The sequence below is a fragment of the Manis javanica genome, chromosome 6 (genome assembly GCF_040802235.1).
Source record: "Manis javanica isolate MJ-LG chromosome 6, MJ_LKY, whole genome shotgun sequence".
NCBI classification, from domain to species: Eukaryota; Metazoa; Chordata; class Mammalia; order Pholidota; family Manidae; genus Manis; species Manis javanica.
In genome coordinates this window covers 134,935,811-134,955,671 of record NC_133161.1, presented here as the reverse complement: position 1 = coordinate 134,955,671, position 19,861 = coordinate 134,935,811, and the positions used below count along the sequence as shown (strand labels likewise).

The 19,861-nt window shown below is 46.3% G+C and overlaps 1 long non-coding RNA gene across 1 annotated transcript; it reads right to left on the bottom strand.

Moving 5' to 3' along the window:
* Window positions 1-325: 325 nt before the first annotated feature.
* On the bottom strand, window positions 326-18,774 carry LOC108392834 (uncharacterized). The gene is made up of 5 exons (XR_012132632.1): window positions 17,380-18,774; window positions 10,784-11,017; window positions 8,818-8,908; window positions 3,717-7,823; window positions 326-1,478 (listed from the first exon to the last, which is right to left on the bottom strand). It is a non-coding gene; the product is annotated as an uncharacterized lncRNA (long non-coding RNA).
* Between the last annotated feature and the right edge of the window lie 1,087 nt (window positions 18,775-19,861).

Below are 19,861 nucleotides of genomic sequence, written 5' to 3'. Positions count from 1 at the left end.
AGAGTACTTAGGACAGTATTTTGCACAGAAAAACAATTAATGCTGATTGTAGTTGATCATCAATATCCTGCTCTTCCTCCTCATCATCTAGAACAGGGGTAGATAAATTATGGCCCATGACCAGTTTTTTTTTTTTTGTCATTATTCTACAATTACATGAAGAACATTATGTTTACTAGGCTCCCCCGTTCACTACGTCCCCCCCACATACCCCTTCACAGTCAGTCCATCATCATAGTAAGATGCTGTAAAATCACTACTTGTCTTCTCTGTGTTGCACAGCCCTCCCCGTGCCCCCCACACACTATACATGCTAATACATGACCAGTTTTTGTAAATAAAATTTTATTGGAATACAGTCATGTCCATTTTTTCTAAGACAGCTTTCATGCTATTGGGCAGAGTTGGGTAATCATGACAGAGACTGGCAAAGTCCAAAATATTTACTATCTGGCCCTTTGCACAACGAGTTTGCTGACCCCCGCTCTAGAAGCAAGGCAATCTGGGGAGGTGTTTATACTTTCCTTGGGCTTAAGTTTTCAGGAAGTCATAGCTTTGATTGGAAGAAACTGGATGAGTGAACCCAGAAAGCAACACAATATTGTTTTCCTCATAGATTTCCAAATATATTAAGGGACAAAGATGAATAAACACTAAGAGAGAAAGGTAGAATCTTTTTACCCAAAGAAAAAGAACACAGGTAGAAATTTTCAGCTTAAAGGAAAAGCCACAGAAACAAACAGAGAAATCCTAATGAGTTAGAGGATAGTTGTTCCCATGGGCATTGAGTATGTCTTAGGTTATTTTATTAAGATAAGAAATTCCTGTTCTGAACACACAACACACAAACTCAGTGGATCTGAGTTTAAATCATGTAATAGCTGAGTGACCTTGTGCAGGTAACTTCATTTCTCTGAAATGAATTCCATATTATTCCGATGTAATATGGAGAAGGTGATAGAGATGAATGTAGTGGAAGCATTTGTATATAATAACAGATATGGTTTTTATTCCCAGTAATCTTTTTATTTCCCTTTAAATCTGAGAGTTAACACAGTCAAATACAGAGTACAGTGGAATTCCTGGTCTTCTAAAATTGTCTTTTAGACTAGTAGCTAAGAAACAATCTTAAAACTCCTTCGGAACAAAGGAATGACTCAACAGATTGGAAAGAGAACAGAGAAAAACCAAAACAGCACCTCAAAGCTTTGATGAAAACTGCTCTCAGAGGACCAGCTGTGAGAGGGGAGAAATAGAAGGACTTGCTCAGGGAGACAGGTCTCTCCAAGTGAGGGACCACAGCGACAAGGTGAGGGATAGCACTGAGACACTGGCCAGCCTCGGCATGCCGGCATTGTCCCACTGGGCTGGGGAGCCACTCAAGAGCTCAGCCAGGATCTCACCAGGGTTTGTTGAGTGCACGTGTCTCCTGGCCCAAAAAGCAGTGTTCGATGGCTTTCCTGCTTCCCAAGAATTACCTAGAAGGAATAATGCATGACCATTGGCACACTGAAGTTTTCCTCCTCTCTTTCCAGGATACCCCACAAATGCCCACTTTTAAGGGCTGGGGCATGCATAAACAGAGTGTGGGAGCCCGGGCCACTGTAGGATTAGTATTGGTGTAGACAGAAAAGTTCCCAGTGTCTGTTCTGGGGCTTTAGGGATGGTGTGGAGTAGACATCAGCTCCAGATCTGCCCCAAAACTGTGGTGGGGCACACCCTGTGGGCACATGATCATTGTTGGGAAGCCATAAAGACATTGATAACCAGAAGTCCCCAAATATTTCTTTTGTCCCTTAGATTTTTCTAAAGTGATTATGTAAAGTAATGCAGAGCAGTGCTCAATGCATGGTGACTGTTATTATCTTCATTGTTGATACCAAACTAGAAACTTTGGTTTTTGCTGCTTTAATAAAGGCATTCTGTTTGTCTTTACAACAAACTAGCAAAAAGCACATAGTCAGAAAGGTCAGTGTAGCTTTCAGGTTCTCACCCCTAGCAAGGACTTATCCTAACTGCCCCCTTTTCTGCATCCTGTGATGAACTCACGGGGCAATTTTCAGAAGGAATCACTGCCTGGGACCATTCATGAGCTAAACGTGTGCTACCTCAATCTGCTTTTCCTCAGTCCTAATTCTTGGATGACTGTCCTAAAATTCTCCATGTGATAAGCCCCTCTGCCAGCTCTTTTTTTCCCAGAAATACTATGATTGCTGTTTTGTACATTTGAAGGATAAAATATATGTAAACTTTTAAATAATAATGCATTTTTAAAGGCGTAATGGGGTTAGTTTAGGTAAAACAACCCATCTCACATCATCTGCAGAAGAAATCTAGCAAGTTTTGGAGTTCATTGGGGAACCAGAGAATATTCAATTTTATGAGAGTATTAAGTTTTTATTGAATTACATCTCTGTCCAAGGCATTTTGGTTCATCTACTGAAATGGGAAGTTTAACTCAGTGATCTTTGGGCTAGTAAAATTTAAACCATGATGAGAATCTTTTGATGAATCAGTTCTTTAAACAAAGACTCTGTTGGGCCAGATACTGGGTGTTCCCTGGAGACGGGGTTGGTGGTGGCTATTGACTTCTACAAGGAGCCAAAGCAAACATGCCCAGTGCCCTTAGGCAGCCCAAGAGCGGTGGAATGAAGCAGAAGACAAGCCTGGAGAGCCAGGTTCCAGTTAGGGTTTTGCCTCCAAAAGTTGAAACTCCCAAACTCCTTTTACTTCAGTTTTATCATCTGCTAAACAAGGTATAAGGCAATCGGTGATCCCAAAATGCTGATTCTAATGTCAAGCGAGTTACTTAAAATTCTCTAGGGATATTGTTAAAAATACACATTTCTTAGCATAAATCTGGAAATGATTGTCCATCAGTTGGGGACTGGTTAAATAAGCAATGGTATATCTAACCATAAGTTCCTTTTCAAAAGCATGAAGTACATCTGCATGTGCTGATATAGAGAAACCCCTAAGTATTGTCATTAAGTAAAAAAGGAAAGCACAGAGGACTGTCTAGAGCAAAACTGCATAGAGTAAAAATGCATATACGGGGCATAGACTGGTTTTTGTTTTTTATTTACTGGAGGATGCACAAGAAACTGTTAACAGTGTTTATCTTTGTAAAGTCTAATAGCCCTGAATATTTAAGGTTTATGAAAAGCAAGGATATGTTGCTGTCAGTTACTAAGGACAATGATAATGTTATCAGTGAAGCACTGATTCATCTCGCCTCTTCTGATGTCTTCTTTCTCTTGTGCCCCTCAATACTTATTTATTAATATAAGAAATAGGTAACTTGGTATTGTGGGAAGAACACTGAATGAGCAAGAAGTGGATCTGAGTTTAAAACATATAATAGCTGAGTGACCTTGTGCAGGTAACTTCATTTCTCTGGATCTCACCAGAGAACTAGCAATAAAATTGGGTGATTCTATTTTAACCTGCACCTAGTATTTGTAATCTATCTAGGGAGACACAGACACACAGAAACACCCTCAAACAGAGTAAAGAACATGCACTGACTCTCAGCAAACACTTTAAAGTACTTTCTTTGTTAGCATTCTTCCACAGTGAGTAGAGAATAGCCTGCATGATCTCGTATGAGAGACAGAACATATTTGTATGAAACAACTAAGAATAATATGAGGCCACATATGAATGATTCTATGTTTCTCCCACTGTTACAGATCTCACTTTACAGTACTGCTCACCTGGAACTCAAGAAAACCAGATTCAGCAATAAACGTAAAACCCAAGTCCCTTGGCCACATTTACACCAATCTGTAAAAAAAAAAAAAAGATCACTAAATTCCTTGGCAGTGATAAAATTCTATGATTCTACAATCTCTGAGAGCAGGTCCAAATTGAAGACTTTTTTTTCTCCTGACACCAGATTCCTCCCTGCTCAACAGAGTCTCCATTTCCAATTTCAGACTCCGGTAACTCCGTATAACTCCTGTGCACAAAATTCCCCGAAGAGAATGCTTTACTTGAAGTTTGCCCTATTGTTTCTCTTGACTCTGCCCTGTCTGGGCATTGCAGTGGAAGAGGGAACTGAGCCGGGGGCAACCAGGTGGCTGTCTGGTCTGCCTAGCCACAAAGGCCCCAGTGAGCGTGGGATCAGCGCCACGACAAGGGCTCCGAGCAGGTCAGACTTGATGCCTAACGTGACCCCACTGGCAGCCAGAGTCTGATAAAGCTGCGATTGAGCTGGGAGTTTTTCCTGACAGCTTAATGGATGGCTATGATTAGGAGGCCTGTGCTCAGCGTGCGGAGTGACATAGCCTCCATTGTGGGAAGGCTAAATGCTAGAAAGGTCAAGGCCAAAATATGAAAGAAACTCAAAGTTTTTCAATATGTAGGCGGAGTGAGTCTGCAGGGAAATGGGCCTACCAAGCTTGACCAAGTACCCCCATTTCCTGTGGGTTCCTGCCTCCGGTATTGGTGTCAGTCATGCATCTTTGCAGTGGAGCTTTGATGTCTCTCTTGACTATGGCTGCAGAGACCAGCACCACCAAGGTGGAATCAAGAAGAGGAACTTGCCAGCCGGGGAGGTTATATATGGACAGTCTCAGGAAGCAATGCTCTTTCTTTTCTTCTAGAACCATCTCCCTCAAGGATAATAATGATGATGACAATAATAACCAACACACACACAGATTTTTAATACTAAATTGGATCACTATTTGTCAGGACTCTTTATGCTATTTTGTCAAAATATGATTAATGGAATCATATTCCAGTCCAAGACACTTTCTGAGATTTTCTAGGCCTTTTTCTTAGAAGCCAGCAGTCACAGTGTGCCAGCCATAACAAGATCCAACTTACAATGATCAAAAATACAGTGAGTAATGGCAATAATGTTCTCATAAAGGAAAACAACAGCTCACGATTTGGACAGAAACCCAGGGAGTCAGTGAAACTCCCGACCACGTAGGATTACAGGCTGGCCTCAGGAATACTCTCACCTGGTCTCAGCACTGGTGAGTTCATTTCCTGGTGAAGCTGGTAGAGTAGACATCTTGAAGGAGATTCATTAATCAAAGAATTAGATAATCTCAGGGTTGGAAGGGATTGAATTCCCTTGAATTCACAGCTTGAATTATGCCTCTGATATTACTGCTAAGTAGCTGTGACGATCCTTCTCTACCTATTTACACAGCCTATTCCAATTTGGGCAATAGCCATGAGTTTTAGAAAGCTCTTCCTAATGTTGAGCTCAATTCTGTTTCTTTCTACCCCCTACTGATTGGCCCCACTGTACCCCTTGGGGCCACATAGACCCCTGTAATATATGTAACCAGGACTGGCTACGTGATTTGCAGGGCCCAGTGCAAAATGAAAACGTGGTGCTCTTGTTTAAAATTATTAAGAATTTCAAGATGGTGACAGCAGAACATTAAGCCAAGTGAGGAGCCTGTCTAGGTACAGGGCCGTGCGTAGCTGGACAGGTAATCACACCCGTGTGTATCTGCTTTGTTTCGTTTCTGAATGACTGGACTTGGTAGAGTGCAAAGAGAAAGGAACTTCATTTTTTCTCCACTTTGTGTTATACTCTTTTTCAATTCCTTCTTCCTTCCTGCATATCCTGTAGAATATTCTGGTCATTTTCAGATGTTAAAAAGTCCAGTGCAGTCTTTGAACAAGCTCCAGTCTCTCTTTTGATCCCTACAATTGCCCCTGCCAAGGCCTGGTTGGGGCTGGGGCCCTGCAGAGACCTGCTTCTCCTCATCTGTTTGTCCCTCCCACGTTCACGCCCTTGGCTGGTTTGGGAAGAAAGGCAGTGAGCAGAAAAAGTCCTCCATACTTGGCAAGTGCAAATGACATGGGGAATAAGCACCTTTATACTGAGAACCTATGTGCTGACTTTTTCTCTCACGGGCACTTTCCTAGGTTCCTTTGAGCCCCTCCCACTGGGGACTTTCAACTGTACCCTTCTGCTGTGCGTGACACCTCCCTTGACTGGCTGCTTATGACCTCCTAGCCCATGGCTGGTGGGGCTGCTCAGTCTTATGCTGAGCTCACCCATCAGCAGCCCCACTTCAGTGGTCCGCTGGACAGGGAGTTTTTCGAGCTGGTTTATGGCTGGGCTCTCCCTAGGGGTCTGTGTGTGGTGGGCCTTGGGAAGCATGCATTTTTATCCTGCTTTTGATACAGCTCTCTTCAGTGCAGCTTTCTTCTCCTTCTGCAGACACGGCCTCCCCCTCCCCAAGCTACAGCCTCTTTCCTTCCAAATGTGAGTCAGATAACAGTTCCACAATCGTCCCTGATTTCAGGGCACATATGTCCATTGTGTTGGGAGGTTCACAGTTGGCCTGAGTAGGGAGTACTAGGAGGGAACTTTAGCACATGGCTTTGTTTTCTAGAGAAACCTCACCATGATTGCTCCCTCTTAATGGAGCCTTAATCTTTTCTGTCATATGGAGGTAGACAATAGGCTGATGCACACATCGCAAATTCTTGGCTCAGCACTTTTCTTTAAATTTGGGATATTGACACCTATTGTACATAGTGTAGGGCTTCCACAGACACTGAGACAATCACAATGTGCCACGTAATGTCCTGTTACATAGATGGCGCACTGGGAGGCACAGAGGATAACTACTTCCACGGACTGAGCTTTTGTGTCCTGCCCAAATTCAGATGCTAAAGCCTCAACCACCAACTCCAAATCATGTTTGGAGAGAGGGGTTTATAGAGGTAGCTGTCATAGGAGGCCATAAGAGCGGGGATCTGATCCCACCAGAGTCCTTATAAGAAGAGAACAGAGAGCTCTTCCTCTCCCTCTGCCACGTGAGGGCGCAGCGAGGAGGCAGCTGTCTGCAAGTTGGGAAGAAAGCCCTCGCTGGGAGCCACATCAGCCAGCACCTTCATCTGGGACTTCAGCCTCCGGAACTGTGAGGATGTAACTGCTGCGGAGGCCCGAGTCTGTGACGGTGTCACGGCGCCCCCAGCTGACCAGGACGGGTGCTCTGCACTTTCCCCAGAGTTGCCCTTTCTAAGTGGGACAACTTTCCTTCCTGTAGCCGTTCCCAGCAGACCAGCATGTGTTTGCTGTCCTTTGAATGGGCTCTAGGTGGTTTATACAGTGGGCCACCCCGGCACAGGACTGTGCTCCAGCACGAGGGGTAAACGTGCTACGTCACCCTATCCTCAGACGCCTCTGCAGTCACTCATAAAATATAAACATGTGACACGAGGTAGAGAAGAGATGACGAAGATAGGCTGGCTGCATAAATATGTAACCAGACTTACTCTCTTCTCTGCATTATTGAGATGGTGGCTTTTGACTCATTCATTTATTGTCTTATTTTCTCTATTTTATCCTCCATAATGAATTTTTTAATGCAGTTTGAGAACTCACAATTATTGCTCTTTTAATTGCCTTTCCTTCAGATTCAGATTTTTGTTCCAACATTCATTGGTTTATTCAAAACTATTGATCCTACAGCATCTCCTCACACAACACTTATTTAACTGAAAAGAGAAAAACAGTAACTCGAGGGTAGAGGAACCTGGCAGATACCACCTTAATCAAGTGATTACTGTCCACATCACAGGGGAGGCACATGCACATCATTCACATGCCTGCTGATAGGATGCAGGGAGGACAAACTCACTGTCTTCTTCTTGCCAAAAATGCGTAACCCCATCTAACCCTGAGAAAATAGCAGACAGATCCAAACTGCCGGACAGTCTCTACAGTGACTGACTGGAACTCTTCAAAAGTGTCAACGCCACTAAAGACAAAGAAAAACTGAGGAACTAGCTCACAGATTGCAGGAGATGAAGGAGACATTGGGGTCTTGGATGGGATCCTGGGTGAGAAAAAGAACATTAGTATGTCCGATTCTGACACCAGTGTGTGTTTTTTCCACACTACCAAGCAATTAACTCAATTCTGACACTATGCACCTGCAGATTCCACAGGTTTAGGCCTCAGTCCTGCAAAACATTCCTGTTCAGATGCCCACCCCAAGCCCAAGTTGTCACCTGTGTTTCTGACCAATGCGCTGCAGCTTGGAGGTTCCTGGGACCTACTCCTTGGGCTCCATTAATTTGCTAGAGCAGCTCCCAGAACTCAGAGAAACATTATACTTACTAGAGTACCTGTTTATTGTAAAAGGATAGACCTCAGGAATGGTCAGGTGGAAGAAATGCACAGGCCACGTACACGGGAGGGGCACAGAGCTCCGTGCCCCCACCCCAGCATCTCCACATGTCCACCCACCCAGAAGCTCTCCAAATTCTAATCATATCTTTTGGGTTTTATGGAAGCTTTATTAACTGGGCATGGTTGATTAATCATTGGCCATTGCTAAGTGATCTCAATTTCCAGCCCCTCTCCTCTTCCTGAGGTTGGGGAGGGACTGAAAATGCCAACCTTTAACCACAGGGTCGGTTCCCCTGGCAACCAGACCCATCCTCAGGCTACCTGGGGACTTTCCAAAAGTTATCTCATTAACAAAACAAAAGACACCTTGATCTCTTTCACCAAAGGAAACTCGTGCTTTTAGGAGCTCTGTGTCAAGAATGGGACAAAGACCAAATATCTATTTCATAATTTTGTATTATAAATCGCAATATCACAGTGGAAAAATTGCTGAAATTCAAATAAAGTCTGTATATAGTCAAGAGTATAGGATCAATGATAATATCCTAAAATTTCAATAATTTTACTATGATTTTATGAGCTGTTAACATAAGGGGAAGATGGGTGGAGGATATATGGGAGCTTTGTATTTTTTTGCAACTTTTCTTTATCATTATGTCAAATAAAAAGTTTTAAAAATGTATTTGCTAAGTACTTACTCTGTTACACTCTGAGCTGGCGAGACAGTGGCTTGGAGGCCATCAGAGGCTTGGAGCTTGGTCTGCAGGAGCACAGACTTGGTGCACTAGTCTGAAGAGAGAAATAGTCCTGCATCATTTGATAACTCCCCAGCTGGAACACTATGTTAAAGGGGCAGAAGGAAACTTCCAAAGCTCAGGGCACCTGGAAGCCTTGGCTGGGAGTGGGGGGGGGTCAGGTTGAGGGCATGGGCAGAGCTGTGACCCTGCAGGAAAGGAGACTCACCTCAGGCCTGAGGGTGTCCAGCCTCTTGCCAGGGAACAGGTGACCCAGAGGAAGGGCTGATTTCTGCTCTTCATGTGTTTATAGTGTGTCTGACCTAAAGTGGGTGCTGGCAGAGATCAGTTTTCCCTTTCAGAAGTATCTGCACTTTAACAGAAGATTCTTGGAAACATGATATTAAAACTCAAGGAATGAATCTTGCCCATAACTCAGATGGTAGAAAGCTTCAGGTTTCTTGGAGGAGGCAGGACTGGACTGGGTTTGGACTTTTAGGTAGCATCTCAGTAACAAACAGCTAAGGATGACTTCCAACATGCTTCACAGAGAGCCTGAGTTCTTTGCTTCAGGCCTGGGAATTTACTTATCATTTGTTTGTTTACTTATTCATTTACTTATTCATCAACTGCTTACTGAACATTTATGTATGCCTGTTAGGGGGGATGTCATTGGAGAAGCAAAGATGCCGCCTTCATGGAGCTTCTTGCATCTTAGTAGGAGACCCTGAGCCATGATGACAGTGAGCCCGCCTGTGGCAGGTAGATGGTGATAACTGTCATCTGTGAATAAAGCAGAAGTTTTGGACATGCCAGGGCTGTAGAGGGTGGAATGGTGATGCCATTTTATTTGGCATGGTCAGTGAAGGATTTGAGGGAGCAGGCTTGGTGGAGATCTAGAAGAGCATTCCATCAAAAAATGCCTGGGACCAGCAGAGGCCACGGCTTTGAAAGAGGAGCCTTCTGGGCCTGTGTGAGGGAAGAGCAGGATGGAAGAAGGAACAGAAACTAGGGGCTGGAGTATCGGGGCTTCAGTCCTGGTTCTGCTGCTGATTTGCACTGGTTCTTGCAGCCAGGGTTACGGTGGGGTGGTCATGATGACGGACTGCCCACATTTGGATCCCCGTTTTGCCCCTCACTGACAAGATGAGCTGGGCAAGTGCCTTAACCTCCCTAAAAGTCAATTTCCCATCTGTCACAATGAGGAGAACCTCATACTTTATGACCTCTTTGGAGAATTAAATGAGATGACTGATGCAGGGCACTGAAACCAGGGCTGTGAGCCCTCTTAGATGTTGGCCATTTCTAGAGCAAGTTGCTTCCCCTTGGTGGGTTCAGTGCCACCATCCACAGGCTGGGAGCCTTGGAGAGGTGGTCTATTTAGCTTCTCAATTCGAACATTCCTTGGAAATATGATGCTAATTTACATGTCATTCTGTGGACTATTTGTATTTCATTTGCTCCATTCTCAGGGACTTCTATTTTATTTATTTATTTTTACAGGGTGCTTCTGTCATCTGTCGCGTCACAGTCCTCTTGCTGGGTTTTTTGCTTCTTCCCAGTGATGCTGAGTACAGGGTTCTTCATTTGTCTTTGCTACATTCCCATTTCTTGCTGTCTTCCCGGTGGGCTTTATTCCTTCTGGGAACTTTACACACCAGTACACTTAGTTGATTAAAAACATTCTCTCCATAAACTTCAATACACTGGCAAGAGATCTCTGTAGCAGCAACTTAAAAAAAAATGACATTTCAGGCTGTTTTCTGCTTGGAGACCAAGAGTCTGGGAAATATGTCATTTTAACTGAGGGTACACCAAGTCACAGACCTCCCTGCAAAGTCGCCCCGGATCCCCACAGAGCATTGTATGGCCAGCCGAATGCCCCCACAGTGGTGCATCTGAAAACCCCTCCTATTTATTTAGCACTCACGATTCACAGCTCTGTCAATGCTGGTGACCAGTTGGTGCTCATGTCAGGACACGGGGGCTTAGACAGAAAACTGGAGCCAGCAACCCAACATCTCTCCTCCTGGGAATTGACGGCATTGCGTGCCCCCTTTGACTGTACCAGTCTCAGGGTTAGTGAGTGCACTGGGTACCAGCGATGCTGGACTTTCCTTCCCAGCTGGGTGGTCAGTTCTGTGAGGACCCAGAGCAGAGCATCCTGGTGAGGAGGGGAGAAAGGGCAGTCAGATCAGAAAGCCCAGACGGAGCGCCAGCGCCTCATGAACTGTGTGATCTGGGTCTCCTACTCCTCATCTATAAAACATGGGCATATGACTTTGTTTTGAAGAATAAATGGCAATAGTTGTCTTTATAAGTTGGTCATTATCTTGCATAAAAAATGTACATGTTTACCTCGCTAAATAATCTATGGTTGTTCTTCAATTTTAGATCTTACCAAGCCATATCCTAGTAAGTCTGTTGTATTTCTTGGTCAGGGAGGAAAGAGAGGCTACAGCTTCTAGCGGCAACTCCAAGTCAAGGTAAAATGCTTTTCTGATGCTCCCCCAGGTCTCTTTGACCCTTGGGGATTACTGATTTATCCCCAGATAAGCTCAGACCCATGCACCTCCAAACACATATATTAGTGGCACCGTTGCTCTTTGCAATTCTTTGCAGAATGTGGTGACTAGAAAGCCTGCAGGGGGACACCCTGACCTGGCCTGCAACCCCCACCCATCCAGCCCTCCTTTCTTACCACCACCCATTTGTCAACCCCCACCCATCCAGCCCTCCTTTCTTACCACCACCCATTTGTCCATAGCGCTGCTGCTTGCCTCGCTGCTTTGCTCTGAGACTCTAGAAGCACCAGGAAGCCTTTCTCCACCCACCAGGTTGGGTGCAGCCTCCTACTCTGCTATGCGGCCCGCATCCCTACACTGTCGTCCTCACCTGTGGCTTTCTCGTTATGTTACCCCATGCCCTTGCCCACCCTACAGACCACGGATCTGTTCAAGACAGGGGCTTTGTCTTTTTATTCCTGAATCCTAAGCCCCTGGCTTCTTCCAGGGCTGCAGCAGCGCGCCCCGCGATCTCCCCCTTTCCAGGGGATGTCCGTCGGCCCCGCGCTCTGACCGCTCCCTTCAGGATGGCTAAGGCAACAGCGCCACCTCCTGGCTTCCAGACCACCTGCGGGGGCCTGGCTTGGGAGGTCTTGAGCGCCCCCTTGTGGATTTTCAGAAGATACAGCACAAAAGAGACATGGTTATCCTCAGGTCACAGCTAATGATGCCCCTGAGGACATCTCCGCCTTTGATGTTTGAGTCAGTCCGATGTCCCAACACTGAAACCAAGCCTAGAAAGCAAGCCTTTATAACAACTCAGGTGCAGATGATTAGAGGCATGTCAGTGGCCAGGCATAGTTGGCATGGTATATTCCCAGGTGGCAAAACATGCAGGGGGCTCTTCTAAGTGACACAGCAGTGAAAATGGTGATACATGGTGAGGAGAGAATTGTGGAGAATGATGGAAAGGAACTGGGTGGCTAAAAGGAGCTCAGGGACAGGCAGAGGGATGTTCTCACCTCTAGAACTGAAGTCATTAGGCCATTTAAGAAAACCAGGCTGGAGAGTAAAAAGCCTTTCCTCAGAAGGAATTCTGTGGCATTTCCAGTTACCTGTTTGAACTGTTTGGCCCTGGAATCTTCCCCCAGCTCTGCATGCTCTAGACAATCACTGACAGCCCAAGCTGTGGTTCAGCCCTGGCTCCTGTGTCAGCCGTATAAGAATCTCAGTGTCTCGGGAGCACGAGCCCAAGCTGAAATATCCTTCCCTGACAGGCTTAGTTTGTTTAGGGACAAGCCTTACGCCAGTCTGTCCTGCTAAGAAATTATTGCTTTTGAACTGTTTGTATTCACTGCTGTCAAACACATTCGTGCAGGGAGAACACAGGGGCAGTCACCCCCGAGGGCCAACTGGAAGAGAAGATTTTAACTTGGTGGGACTTTCTTAGAGTCCTCTGGAGAACTGATAAAAAAAAAAAGGAAGAGAAAAACATCCAGAATGGCTGTTATCTGATGAGCAGCGACACCGAAAGGGCCCCTGAGCCACTCACTCAGCAGCGGTACCACGTGGGTCCAGCCCATTCAGTGACCCATGGTCAGCATTTCACAGATGCCAGGGAGGAGGCCAAATGAAGACCTGGGGCCCCGGTGCAGCTTAACTTTGGGTATATACATGAATTTTCTCTTTATTCCAAATGCAGACAGTCCTTCAGGGGTTCTTTCTAACACACGAAAGTTGGGAAGGGCGAAGAAGCAATGTCCCAATATTTGCGCAGGTCTAGGCGGGCTACTGAAGGGACACTGGACAAACTCAGTCTAGATGCTGCTTCATCAGATTATGGAAAAGGCAGTAGCCTCTCAAAACACCTGGAGGCACAAAGAGGGGACATTGTATGCCATTTCCTTTGTCTCATGTTTGTTTTGTTTTTGATTCTAATAAAAATTATTCTCATACAAACCAGTAGAAAATTGATAACTCAGAATTTGTTCCAATGAATTGTCACATCAGACCATGTTCTAGGATGTGTAGGAGTCAAAGATAGTAACTTTCTAGGTGTTTATTCCACTCATTTTTCCCTTGCTGGGACTTAGGTTTCTTACTCTGTACAGGTGAGGGTCGATCTACTTTCAATGACCTTTATGTTTTGCTTCCCATCCTCTTCACGCACAGTTCTAACGCTCTTTGGCTCCTTGAGGAAAAGCCTTCTGTCAGCCCATGGTTGACTGTGTGTCACGTTATCACCCATAATGGTCCATATTTTACAGAGAGGTGTTTATTTGTTCATTCGTTTTCCCATCCACTCATTCAACATGTAGTGAGTAACCGCAGTGTTCCAGACATGCAGCGGGCACCAAGGACAAGCTGTGGGTGAAGCAAGGCATTGGCCCACAGGGAGCCTGCATTCTTATAGGGGTCACGCACAATAAAAATTTTAAAACTATATGGTATCGTGCAGCATAGTATAATATAATAATATAATGCCCATCAGCTCGTGGTAAGTGCTAGGAGAAAAAAATAAAGCATGATAGTAGGGTAAGGAATGCTGTTTTTTAGACAGGGGGCCAGGAAGTCCTCTCTGGGAAGATGGAATTTGGGCAGAGACAGTGGAGGGAGTGGGTGAGCGAGGCCAGGAAGGGACCGAGCCTGGCAGAAGAAAGAGCAAGTGCAAAGTCCTGACACATGCACGCCTGGTGTGCTGGGGGGGATGGGGCAACAGGAGGCAGGGGACGCAGCTGCACCACTGGATTCCACGTGAGGTTTGGTGCTGCGTGGTGAGAAGCCAGAGCAGTTAGTGAGTTCTTCGGGGTCAGTGTGTGTGCACATCCAGACGGTAGGAATCTGTGCGGAGGGCCCCCTGGGCGAAAGCACCCTCGCCCATACCTGTGATGGCAGGGACAGAATGAGCGGTGCCACACCAGGTCTCAAGGAGTGCCAGGGACTGCAGGGGCTGTGCAGAGCCTGGCCAGGTAGGAGGACTCGAGTCGGAACCCTGAAGGAAGGGCAAAGCAAGCCGAGGAAGACCCTTCAGACAAAGTGGGGAGAGGCAGGAGTGGCCAGGGCCATCTGGGAAGTGGCTCAGTGCTGACAAAATGTCTCACAGCAGAGCCAGAGGAAGTAAGTGGTGTAAACAGGCTAAATGAGGAGGAAAGGATGTGGCAGGACCTTCTTCTAAATCTGGATAAGAAGGTGTTTCTCTTCATCCCCAAAGATATTGCCTGATACAAATGACTAGGCCTCGGAGGCCCTCTGTTACTCTGAGAGGGTTAATGGCTTCCCCCTGGGGCCTATCTCTCCAAGTGCCCGAAGGGGTGCTTACCTCATAGGCCACCAAGCCCCACCTGCCCTGTCGGTAAAGCAGAGCAATCCTGCCCCCAGGGGCCCAGCTAAGGAAGGATGGCAGCTTAGCACTGCCTCAGACAACATGTCTTTCATCAAATGAGTGGCTGCACTTGGCGTTCCAACCAAGCCCTCCTAACTCTCAGGGCTTCTCCACTCACTTTTCTGCAAATGAATGTGATGTGCTCCAAAATGAACCTGTCTCCATCTCAGCCTGTGTTTCCCCTTGTCTACTCCTGGGCAGGAAGATTGGCAAGACCCCAGTTTACGAGGGCACAGCTTGGAGTCTGGGGCCTCAGATCCACTGTCCACTGAGAACCGTGGGGCTGGAATTTCCCAGGGCTGGTGCTGGGCTGCGCCTGCCAGGGGCACCCTGGGCCCGCCTGCTGCCACCATCCATGAGATAATGTCTCTCCATTTTGGGACTGTGACATAGTTACATCAGACTTCAACGGCCAGTTTTCACATTCCGGGCCTCAGACCAGTGTGACAGCAGAGAAACCTGAGCTGTGAGGGGACATTCTCAGGCTCAAAAATCACAGACCCGACAGGGAAAGGCATTTGATCAGAAAACAACACCATTCGGGTGATTTTAATGCCCTGGATTTGAACTGCCCTTTAACTGGGGGCTCTTCTGTCACAGGACTTCAGTGCCAAGTGACCCTGGCAGATGACTTTCACTTGTTTTTGACTGTAGAACAAGGTCACGTCTGGTTTGGACACAGGTTAGGGACTGTGGGCAAGGGGGCAATCCCGGGACAGGTCCATGTATCCATGCACAGGATACATCATGCCATGCATCAGACAGTGGCAGGGACCAGGTACCCAGGCTCTGAGTCAGGTGGCCAGGTATGAACAGGGAGAGCTCCCTCCACCTGCCCCACCCCTGCTCCTACTGCCCCAGACAACTCCTGAAACTTCTACCCTTGTTCAGGCACTGTGGTGTTGAATGCCATCTAGGCAAGTCCTTCAATCATCTTGACATTGCAGCTAAGAGGTGGGGACAACTGCCAGCCGCTCAGAGAGCCGACCATCAGCCCATCAAACACTCAGTCAATTCATGAAGCAAGAACAATTCATGTACCTACCCTTACTGAGCATTTTGCTGTGTGCTGTGAAGAACAACCTACACACAACCTCGTCTGTACTCTCGAGGAGTACACAATGGAAGTGCATAAAAACAGGACTTGTACTCATAAAGAGAACCAAAAACAAACGGTCAGATGTTGAACGGGCTGGCCCTGATGATAACCGCATTAGGAAAGAAAAGGGCAGAGACTGTTGCAGTGGGCATGAGAGCACGAGAGAAGCTGGGGTAGTGGTGAGCATGCAGCTGTCCCCGTGAGTCCACCCTATGCCTTTTTCTCTTGGGACTGAAGGTAGAGGACCCTTTCCCCAGATATGGGGAGGAAATCTGCCTTTGGGCAGTCAATACTCTAGGAATGAGAGCATTTGCTTTGTAAATTTTAAAAATGTAAGAAGGTTGGCAGGATTCCTAGTGCAATGGAGAGCTGCATGGCTGAATGGTGAGAAGACTGAATAGAGTTCCAGGAGATGTTAGTTCTAGAGCTGATTCACAGCAGACTTTGCTGAGGCTGTAGGTTCTCATCTATATCGTGAGGATAGTATTGGTGAAGGGTGGCAGAAATGTCACTGATCTAGAAGTTGGAAGACCCCGGTTCTAGCCTGGGCTTTGCCAATGACGACAAACCTTTAGTACGAAGTGTGCGCTAAAGGTTTGGAAGATCCTAAATATATTAGTCTATTTTTCCCTTTCCCTGCACAATCTCTGTGAGGAACATGCCATCACTGCTCCCATTTAATGGATGAGGACCTGAAGGCACAGAGACTGTACCTCATTTACCCAAGGATGCAGAGCTGGGGTTCGCACCTCGTTCTCTGTTGACAGAGATGATTTCTTACTACCAGTGCTTTGGCCTCTTCTGATGGTGGAAAGTGATTTGGGCAAGAGAAAAATTTTGTATTTGTTTCTTCTTCAATAAAACGAGGACACTAATAAGTTTCCAAATTACTTTAAAAGGTGATTGTCAAGATCAAATAAGATAGTGGATATGAACTACTATGTCGTTTAGGAAGTCTTATACATGTGTGAAGTATCACCTTGCTCAGGGCAGTGACGAAAAGCTGGAATGAGATGGTTAATGAAAAGTACTTTGGAAAATGAGGAATCAAAGTGTGTACTTTGATTATCAATACCACTGCAGGTCAGGAGTGGGGTCAGGAGGTAGCTGATTACTGTGGCGACAGGCCCATTGGAGCTGCAGGAGTTTCAGGTCCTCCTGTCTCATGCACCCAGCCTCTCCATGTGGACGGGAAGGAACCAAGTCCAGAGACTTGTCCACGGTCAAGAGACTTGTCCACGGTCACTGCGACCATGACCAGCTGTCAGCCCTCAGGATGCCCCAGCAAATGTGAGGGCCTCCCTTGCATGGCTCCCCTTCTGGGTGAGTTCCCGGTGGGTGGCAATTTATTCAGGATCCGTATTACTCCCCAGAAAGGATGACTTGGAGGTGAATAGGTCTGGGCTCCTTGAAGGTTGGGGGTGTGGCTTATTCCTCAAATCCGTATGGTATTTGATCAATTTGATTCTGGAAGGCTTGAAGAGGGAAAGTGTAGGAGAGGAACTTTTTATTCCAGGAGCCCAGAGAAAGGCAAGACATACCTCTCAGAAAGAGTATCTCCGAGCTTCTTCCCTTCCTCCCTCATATGGAGACCCAGAGGAGGCCAAAGAAAATCTCTATGGAGATAAAAGTCAAAATGAAATACTATCATTTATCTATTTTCATGACAAACATTCAGGGAGCATCTTCACTATTCCAGACACCGGCCAAGACCTGGAGACACAGCCCGTGCTCTCTCACTGATGTCACAGGGCTGGCCTGGGTCCTCCTGTCTCATGCACCCAGCCTCTCCATGTGGACGGGAAGGAACCAAGTCCGGAGACTTGTCCACGGTCACTGCGACCATGACCAGCTGTCAGCCCTCAGGATGCCCCAGCAAATGTGAGGGCCTCCCTTGCATGGCTCCCCTTCTGGGTGAGTTCTGGGTGGGTGGCAATTTATTCAGGATCCGTATTACTCCCCTGTGACAATTCCCAACAGAGAAATGGTGACCTTTTTTAAAAAGCTCATCTTTGAAATGGTTCTTTCTTTGCCTTTATATGACTGAAGAATTAAATAGGCACAGTGTATATGGGTCTTGTGGGTACTATTAGCCACCTGCTTTCCTGTGGGAAGGAGTGGTTCTTTTAAGATTGAAATCAGCACCCATTTATGGTGCTCTGTGTTCCTGTGAGCTGAAGCAATCTGTTCCAGCCATTAGATGTCAACAGATCCCACGAAGCTGGCTTTCTGCTCCCTCCCTCCATGCCTTCTTTTTCCACATACCTCCCTACTGACAGGAAGATCACCCAAATCCTCTGGCGTTATTGTTCCCTCCCATCTTCGCCCAGCATTATAAACAACAGAGAATGTGATACAAAAGGCTAAAAGGCCAACTTTCACCAGGGGCTGGTTTGGGGATTGGAGAGCATGTCTGTTGGGGGAAAAAAAGCAACACCCTTTTGAGTCCAGAATTCATCAGAACTCCTCCTGCAGTTAAAGAGGCCCTTCCACCCCAGCAAGCAAAAGCTTCCAGCTGGATATTTGCTTCTGGATGGGTCAGAGTGAAGAGCTGCCAGTCTGGGGTCTGCCTCCGGGGACATTCCCACCTCAGATTAGACAGTCAGTCTCAGAAAGCAGTGGGGTCAGGAGGTAGCTGATTACTGTGGCGACAGGCCCGTCGGAGCTGCAGGAGTTTCAGACAAGGCTGTAGAGGCTGCAAAGCTTGCCCGGGAGACCCTCCTTTGGTATCACTCTGAGAAGTCGGGATGGTTTCAGAGCAGAAGGCTGGAGGAGACAGAAGGCCTCACCTTTGCTTATAGGGCATTCTTGCTGTCATCCGGTTTAGTCAAGGGGGTTTTGAGGGGTGTGGGCTCTATTGTGTGTGTAGGACGCTGGAAAGAAAATTGCCAGATGGTAGCAAGGATTCCAAATTACCAGAAGGAAAGAAAAATGTTACTCACCAACAAGAAGCTGCCAGATTCATTTATAGGTCAAGCAACTGTGTGCAGGGAAAGTCTGCCATGTGCCTGTGTGGAGAAGATAGAGGAACTAGTCCAGGCTTCTGAGAATTTGTGAAATGACAGAATATGTAAAGAATACATAGTGAAATCACATGGTGTAAATTATAGTTTACTATATAAACTATGGCAAACAAAACAATCTGCCTTCAGGGGGTTCACAGCTGGGAGGGAAGACAGACAGGCATTTCCTAAGTGGCAGCTTATGACAGACACTTGACCTTAGGTGCTTCTCAGTGAACAGCTGGAATTTCTTTATTACCTCCTGGTATCAGTGCAGGTAGCTGAGAGGCCTATGGAACTATGAACACAAGCAATTAGCAACAGTTTTTTACTTTACACATCATCTTTTCCATTTGGCATTAATGTTTAAATAATTGTTCAGCATTTTCTCACCAGTTTTCATAAAGTTTCCTAAGAGGCTGAACTTGTAGAGGTGATTTGAAGGAGAGAAAAGCTTTGGCAATATTTCCAGAGGCTGTTTGGTATTCAATGCCTGAATTGTTTTTACAACAGGTTGTCCATGGAAGGTTCAACAAGCCCCTTCATTCTCTGGGTCTCAGAATCTGGACTTAAAATTGGGGAGACATGCACGTGGCTGAAACTTTCTAGTTGTGTGTCTTTTAGTCAACTCAGGCTGCCAGAATAAAATACCACAGACTGGGTGGCTTAAACAATAGAAATTAATTTCTCACAGTTCAGGGGGCTGAGAACTAACTCTAAGGTCAGGGTGCTGGCAAGGGCTGGTTTTATTCTAAGGCCTCTTCTCTTGGTTTGTAAGTGGCTTCTCCCTGCGCGCTCCCGGGACCTCTTCGGCACGTGTGTGAGGCAAGAGAAACTTGGGGTCTCTTCCTTTTCTTATAAAACACTAACCCCACCATGAGGGCTTCACCCTCATGACCTCATCTAAATCTAATTATCTCCCAAAGGCTCGCCTCCTAATACCATCACGCTGGGGGGTAGGGCCTCAACATACGCATTTGGGGCAGGGACACAAACATTGGTCCATAACATTGTGTGGGTG